The 8,841-nt window shown below is 35.4% G+C and overlaps 1 pseudogene; it reads left to right on the top strand.

Moving 5' to 3' along the window:
- Positions 1-7,903: 7,903 nt before the first annotated feature.
- Positions 7,904-8,841, top strand: LOC118602769 (annotated as a pseudogene).

Below are 8,841 nucleotides of genomic sequence, written 5' to 3'. Positions count from 1 at the left end.
TTATCCTCCATACATTTATGTATCTTTCAAGTTTTCTTCTGGTAATTGATTTCTTCTTTCATAATTGTGATCAGAGAAGATGCTTGATGTAATTCAGTCTTCTTAAATTTATTGAGATTTGTTTTGTGGCCTAACATGTGCTCTTAGTCCTGAATAATGTTGGCATGTGCATTTGAGAGAAGTGTTTATTCTGCTACTTTTTTGTAATGTTCTAAATATTTTAATTAAGTTCATGTGGTCTAATGTGCCATTTAAAGCTGTTTCTTTGTTGATTTTTCTGTCCTAGATGATCTATCCATGGATGTTAATGGGGGGTGTAAGTCCCCTTAGTAGTAATGCCTCTCTCTGCCATCAATATTTGCTTTGTATATTAGGTGCTCCGACATTGGGTTCACAGATGTTTAGGAAAGTTCTCTCCCTTGTTGGATTGATCCTTTATCATTATGAAATGTCCTTCTTTGTCTCTTGTCACAGACCTTCTTTGAAAAATGTATTTTCTCAGATATAAGTATTGTTAGCTCAGCTTATTTAGGTTTCTATGTGAATGAAATATCTATTTCCATTTTTTACTTTTAGCCAATGTGTGTCTTTCAATCTGAAGTGGGTCTCTTGTAGGCAGCCTATGTATGGGTCTTTTTTTTTTTAATCCACTTAGTCACCCTGTTTTTTTATTAGAGCATTTAGTTTACTTACATTTAAAGTAATTATTATAGGTAAGTAGTTACTGTCATTTTATTAATTGTTTTCTGATCATTTTTGTTGTTCTCTGTTCTTTTCTTATTCTATTTCTCTTTTCTTATATGTTAATAGATTTCTATAGCATTATGTTGGATTCTTTTATTTTTATTTTTTATGTATCTCTTGTAGATTTTTTGTTTTAGTTGACATGTACTTCTCTTATACCAAGCTATGTTTATAATAGTCTATTTCAAGTTGATGGTCACTTAAGTTTGAACAAAATCACCACAATTTTTTTTCACCTGTTGTTCATGGTTATGTTTTTGTCATTATTTTTTACTTCTTTTGTGTGTTTATGTGTATCCCTTAATTTGTTGTTGTAATTACTCATCATCTTCCTACTTTTGTCTTTTAATCTTTTACTAGCTTTATAGTTGGTTGATCCATTGTTTTTATTAAGTGTTTGCCTTTGTCGGTAGAATTTTTTTCTATATAGTCTTATTTATGTTCTTTATCTTTTCTTCTTAAAGAAGTCCCTTTAACATTTCTAATATTACCAGTTTTGTGGTGACGAACTCCTTTATATTTTTATTGTCTGGAAAGCTCCTTATCCCTCCTTCGAATCCAAATGATAACCTTGCTTGGTAAAGTAATCTTTGTCATAAGTCATTACTTTTCATCATTTTTAATATTCCATACCAATCTCTTCTGGCTTGCAAATTTTTGTTGAGAAATCATCTAACAACGTTTTGGGAGCCGCCTTGTACATCACAAACTGATTTCTCTTGTATGTTTAGGAGTCTATTCGCCTTTAAACTTTGGCATTTTAATTATAAAATGTCTCGATGTGGACCTCTTTGGGTTCATCTTGTTTGGGAGTCTGTACTTCATGGATTTCTATTTCTATTTTCTTCTCCAGCTTAGCAAAATTTTCAGTCATTATTTCTTCAAATGGATTTTCAATGCCTTGATCTCTCTTTTCTCCTGGTATCCCTGTGACATGAATGTTGTTACACATGAGGTTGTTGAAAGGTTCCTTAAGTTATCCTCCTTTTTAAAAATTCATTTTTTTCTTTTTGCTGTTTCAATTTACTGTTTCCCACTACCCTGTATTCCACATTGCTGATTCAACCTTATGCTTTATCTATTCTGGTATTGATTTTATCTAATGTATTCTTCATTTCAGTTATTCTTCATTTCTAACTGATTCTTTTTTATAGTTTTCATCTCATTGTGTAAGTTCTTACTGAGTTTACCTATTCTTCCTCTAATTTCATTGAACATATTTATAACCAGTGTTTTAAACTCTATATCTGATAGATTGCTTACCTGTATTTAATTTAATTTTTCTCTGGAGTTTTTTCTGTTTTGTTTTTTTCATTTTGGACATGTTTCTTTGCCTCTTCATTTTGGTTGCCTCCCTGCGTTTGTTTCTATGTATTAGGTAGATTAGCTATGTTTCTTAGTCTTTGCAAGATGGCCTTATGTAGCAAGGCTCCCATCGGACCCAGTGGCACAGTCTCCTTGGTCACCTGAGCTGGGTACTCCAGGGTTGTTCCTTGTATGGATTGTATCTGCGCTCTTGTTGTAGTTGAGCCTTGATTGCTGTTGGCATGTCAGTGGGTGAAACTGACACTCAAGACTACTGGCTGTGAGAACTGGCCATGACTACAGTGAATGAGCTATTGTATGGGGGCTAACCCCTCAAATCAGGGTTTGCTTTAGCTGGGCTTTGCTGAGTCTGATATTTGGGTGTGTTGTTTGTGGAGCCAGTTGGGAGGTACTCTGGTGAGTTTTGTAGCTGGCCTCCCAATGTGTTGGTTCTGAGGCTTTTGGGGAGGAGTTCCAGTGCAGGCCAAGGTCAGCTGCTGCCTCTTCCTGGCTGAGCACCACCTGGTAGGGGCTACAGAGCATTTGATAGACACCTCTTCTGGCCATAGAGTCACCTGGGAGAGGCTATATAGTGAACCGAGGCCAAACGTTACTAGTGTCAGACTTAGGTCCACTTCCAAGGAGGTATAGGGCATACTGAGGCCAGCTGCCCATTGAGGTTTGCTGACCTTTGAGAGATTTTAGGAACGTCTGCAGGGCAAGCTGAGGAGGGTTGTTTATGTGGAAAAGCTGCTGAATGAGGTTGGGATCAGGTGCATAAGTTGCCTGGGGCAGGGTCTCAGGGAATCTCCAGGGTTGAGCAAAGGTTTTACCCAGGTTAATGGAAATTTAGATTTGTGCCTGCTGGCTGAGTGGAGAAGGGCTTAACAAAGACACGGTAATGCTTGCCAGGTCTTTCATCTGGGAGAAAACTGCCCTGACCTCTGCCCCTCCAACCCTCACCCTGCAGCTAGTCAATTCATTTCCTCCTCATATGTCCCTGGTGCTTTTCAAGTTGCTGCTTCTGTGATAGAGCTCCAAGCAAGTGAATTTGAGAGTATGTCTGTGCACAGGTCTTTTAAGAAGAGTAGCACTTCATTCTCTAGCAGCCCGTTGTCTTTCTTGAACACAAATTCCGTTGGTTTTCACAGCCAAATATTATGGGGACTTCTCTACCTGGCACTGGTGCTCTGGAATGGGGAGTCCAGTGTTAAGATGGGACTCCTCCCTCCAAAGTGGGTCCTCCACAGCCCAGATATCCATTCTGATTCTTAACCACCACTCCATGAGTATAGAACCAGCCTATTCTGTGTCTGCAGCCCTCCTATTAGTCTAGGAGTGGCTTCTTTACATCCTTAGTTACAGTAATTTGTTCTGCTAATCTTCACATGTTTTTCAGTGATGATTGTTCTATAATTTAGTTGTAATTTTGATATGGTCATGGGAGGAGGCAAGCTCAGCATTTATCTACTCTGACTATCTTGACAGGAAGCCCAAAGAGGGTTTGCCCACCTTTTTAATTCCTCCCACTCTATCTCTCTCTCCTTTTTGCTTTCTTTGCTCACTTATGGCTGTATTTTTTTCTGAAACACATTCATTTGAATATATATCCCACTAAATATGTACTTGCACACACACACAAATGGAATTTTTCATTGGCAGTTTGGACAGTACATGCACATATATGTACATATATGGATATATGTGTACATTTACCTACAAACATACATATATACACACACACAATGTTGGAAGACTTTAAAAATGGAAAACATATTTCTGTCATGTAAATTCTCCCAACATGGACAATTTCAAATTATCGATGGTTTAACAACCATATTCATAATTCCTTAATTTTCAGAACATTTAATAATAGTCTCTCAAGAAACTTTATAATGTGGCTTTAGCACACTATTTCGCTATTTTTAGTCTCTAATTAATACCAGATCTTCACTGTTTCTATAGAAACACTGTCTAAAGACACTTTATTTCTTGCAAAATTTGGGCCATGGACATTTAATGAAGATGCGTAAAATATGACCATGTAAAAATGTTTCCTCACTGAAAAAAGTAAAATTGGAATGGAATACTAAAATCTCAACTATAGATAACCTCTATCCTCCATAAAAATCTACTTTTTTTTCTTTGAAACAGCTTATTTTGTTTATGCCAATAACATAGTAATTTTTTCAAAGAATATTTAATAAGAAACATGACTCAGTATATTGTGCCAGGTACTGTGGTACATATAGGGATGTATATGATTTCTGGATTTTGCTCCCTAGTGGCTGAAACATATCAGCATTACATTATATGATGTCCAAATGGAAATAGTGAATGATTGTGTATATAAGGGGAGAAATGGAGAAAAGGGAGGGGTTATCAGAAAAGAAGTCAAGTCAAGTTGTATAGGAGGATAAGCTGATCTCTCTTGGCATAGAATAATTAAATACATTCTAGGAAAATGAAAATTACAAACACTGCATTTTTATTTGGCCTATTTCAGTGCATTTACCATGTGCATTTTAATGAGAATCATTACAATTTGGCAGATGTGCAGCACTAATTTTCTCCTGATAGCTCAGTACCTCTTGTGGCATTGTAATTATTTCTGTATTTCCAATCTTCACTCATTCTTTGGTTAAATGCTTACTTTGTTCCATTTTATTCTTACCTACTGATTCATGCAGATATAGAGTTTACTACTACTACTACTATTATAAATATTATTATTATTATTATTATTATTATGATGTCTATACTTTCCCCCAAAGCTCCACATAAACTTCACCAAGTATAAAAATCTTAAAAACACAGTTTGATGTATCTATTTTTCGCTTTGCAATATTCCTATTAGATTAATCCACTTTGCACGTAATGATAGTTCAGTAGTGTTTGTTTGTTTCCTTGTTATTTTATCTTTATTTTTTGTTTAATTTATTCATAGATAGTATTTTCTTTAATAAATAAACACAATTTACATATTCTTCTTTTGATATTTGACTTTAATTATTTCACTATTTGAATAAAATCATCATGAACATTTTTGTGTATATATTCTGGTGAAGATAATCACTTATTTCTTTTGGATAACTACTTAAAAGTAATTGCTGGTCCACAGGGAATATTTAAAATTAATAGACACTTTCAATTTACAAAATGGTTTGTCGATGAATGATACCTGAAATTAGTTATCTTAAATTCAGATGTATTGATGGGTCAAAGGATGTCACATTGTTGTTTGAATTACCATTTTCCTGATTAGTAACAGTAAGGAAAAATTATTTATTTTACTCATTGGATATTCTCTTTAAAGTGCTGATTAAGTTTTTGTTACTACTTTTTATATTGAGTTGTTATTTTTTATAGATTTATAGCAATATCAATGCACCGCTTTCATACATTATTGACATAATTGCTTTAACTAATATATATATAATGATAAAACCATCTCCCAGTCAGTGATTTGCCTAGAAGATCACCATCTTAATAGAAACTTTGGTAAGCAGTGTTCTTGTATTTGTCAATGATTAAATAATATAATTTTACTTTTAGGTTTACTTATTATTTTAAAAAATACAGTTTGATTTGTTCTTTTGTAACTTTAGACAAACACATTTTCCCTTTCTTTGGCGTCCATATATTTCACATCTGTAAATATACTTTGTGTTATTTTATTACTTGTGTTAAACTAATTATTATTAATTTACATTTAAAGCCAATAAATTTAGCACTGCATGGGAAAGAAATGAAAGACTTTGTCTTATTTGTTAGCCATGATAAATTAATAAATCATTGATGAGTGTGAAGACAGATGTGGGAAGGGGAGGTACACATATTGGTAGTTAATGTCCTAAATCTGCATTTTTTAATATCTAATCAAATCAGGACACAGAAATTCACCCAATAAGAGATTTTGTTCACTTCATAGGAACATATTTTGGTAATATTAGTTTTATATCTCTGACTTCCCATTGACAATATGTGTGTATATGAGGTGGAGGAGTTGTTGTGGAAGGTGATGTCTGCCTCTACAAAAGTCTCTTTATCCCAGGTACAGATAATGGGATCTTTTTCAGGAGACTTTGAGGTGTTAGTCCTATTTCATATAGGGGAATTGAGTTGGCTTTGTTTTCAGACATGACCCTTAGGATCATAAGTACAAGTACTATAAAACTTTATTTTCGTTAGTAAATATGCCGGAGCTCTCTAGCCCTAATCCTACTGCAGGTGAGTTTTCTATTAAATGCTTGTTGGAGATGGATAGTGATCAGAGACTCTTATTGAACAGTTAAAAATAGTCTCATTACTGTAGAAAGATTTCTCGGCTAAAAGAGGTCTTTACCGCGTCATGTTGAGACAACTTAAAATTTTAAACTTATCATATGTAAAAGGAAGTTAAAGTTGTAGTATAAATGATGATCTTCACCCCCAGTGACAATTGTGTATTGGGACGTGGCCTTCCATAACAATAATTTAAAAAATAAGGTTATTAGATGCCCAGGGTTAAGTAAAGATTCGTAAATTTGTTTACAAAGATGAAAGCAGAGAAGTAGAAAAGTCTGAAGATAGACATTATGTACAGTTTTGCAGAATTTACAGGTAGGGGAATCTAACTTTTAATGTAATTAATAAAATGCTACTCAAAACGGGGGCTTTTTCCTCCCCTTGTGAGTCAGTTAGAGCTGAGATTAAACTTCCTTCCTTCCCTCCTCTCTTTTCCTATACTCTTCTGCCTCTTTCTTATTTTCTATAGTCTTTTCTTATATCTTTGTTTTTTGCTCTAAGAAAGCAAGGAAGAAGAAAGGAAAGATGGAAGGAAGAAGGAAGGGAGGAAGGGAGGAAGGAAGGAAAAAAGGAAGAAAAGAAGGGAAAAATATTTTCAGTGTGATGAATTAAGAGTGTGGATTTCTTTAGTCCAATGCTGACCATTATAGTCATCAAAAATGTGTCTTCACTCCTCTCAAATCTTCTCCTTTTAACAATTATTTGCATTATTCCCTTTACGACTCACCCCAGACACACATAGAAGGAAGAGTAGAATTGCCGAATATCCTGAGATATTCCTGAGAATTTGACAACTTGTAGAAACTGGAGATTCTTTCTTAATTTAACTTCCATTTGAACACTTGTAGCAAAGAGATGCATTTCTCTCTGGGAGGATATTTTCAGCAACAGGGTTTCCCATTTTTGTGTAACTATGTTCTCACATGAAGTATAGTATAGTATGTCTGTCTTTGTGCAAATCTTTTTATATCTGATGTACAGTGTCTGTGAGGAAATATGTGTAAACATGTAGGGATGGATTAATGAAGTATAACTTGGATCTGATTTTCTAAATATGTATCATTGTAAAAATTGATGTTGAACAACAGTTTTAAAAGCCTTGCTGGATTTTCTATCATCTTACATGTCTGGGTGCATCCATGTTCTTATATGTATTGTTATGTTTTTTGGCAGGTGTCTGTATCTGTAGTTCTGTGATCTTGTGTTGATGTGTTTAAGCAAGGTGTACTTTGTCTTCAAAGAAGGCTGAGATCTCAATATGGACAGAAATCTCTTTGTTTTTGAAATACATTCCAAGTTTTGTATATGGCTTCAATAAATAAGTGTAAGATACTCTTGTCCAATATCTCAGAGGGTTATTTATCATAACGTTAATGCCCCCACCACATCATTTGAAGAGTGCTCAGTCTGTCTACATCTGACTCTGGACTCAAGTTTTAAATTAGCTTTTCTAATTGGAAAAACAGATAAACATTATACCTATTGGAGAAGGTTTGAGCTCTGCATTTATAGATCTTATTTTTCTTTCTAGAGGCAATCAAATACTTCGCTTCTTGTCAATGGGAAGATGTTCCACACCAACACTACCACTTTCCACCCAGACAACTTTTTCTTACAGGCATCCCAGGACTTGAGGAGTCCCACGGTTAGATCTCATTGTCTTTTTGCTCCATTTACTTAATAACAGTGCTGGGCAATGCTACACTTTTCCTGATCATCTGGTTGGATCGTACACTGTGGGATACCATGTTCTACTTTCCAGCCATCTTATCAGCTATAGATCTGGCCCTTTCCACAACCTCCGTGTCCTGAATGCTAGGTATCTTTTAGTTTCATGCACATGAAATTGGTTTGGGAGCCTGTGTGGCTCAGATGTTTCTCATACACACCTTCACAGGAATGGAATCTACTGTTCTCTTGGCAATGGCTTTTGACCGTTATGTAGCTATCTGTGCACCCCTCCATTATACAACCATCCTGACACCCTGAGTGCTAGTGGGCCTTGGTGTGTGTATTATAATGCGTCCAGTCCTGCTCATGTCGCCCATTCTTTAACCCATCGTCTGCCTTTCCGTGGGCTTGAATTATTGCCCACTCTTATTGTGAACACATGGATATTGCCAAGTTAGCCTGTGCCAGCATTCGAATTAATGCCATTTATGGGCTTTTTGTGGCTTCTTTTCTTATTTTGGATGTGGCACTGCTTGGAACCTCTTATGCCTACATCCTCTGTGCAGTTTTCTGCCTACCATCTCGAGATGCTAGTCATAAAGCCTTGAGCACATATGGGTCACATCTTGGGGTCATGTGTGTTTTCTATTCACCCTCTCTCTTCTCCTTTCTCACCTACCAATTTGGCAAAAAAAAAAAAAAATTCTTCGTTAAGTACACATCCTTGTTGCTAATCTCTATGTCGTTATCCCACCTGCTCTCAACCCTATCATTTATAGTGTCCGGACAAAGCAGATTTGTAAGTATGTGATCTGAGTTTTCACCTCAAGATAG

Source organism: Rousettus aegyptiacus, unplaced genomic scaffold (genome assembly GCF_014176215.1).
Source record: "Rousettus aegyptiacus isolate mRouAeg1 unplaced genomic scaffold, mRouAeg1.p scaffold_m13_p_5, whole genome shotgun sequence".
NCBI classification, from domain to species: Eukaryota; Metazoa; Chordata; class Mammalia; order Chiroptera; family Pteropodidae; genus Rousettus; species Rousettus aegyptiacus.
This window is presented reverse-complemented; position numbering and strand designations above follow the sequence as displayed.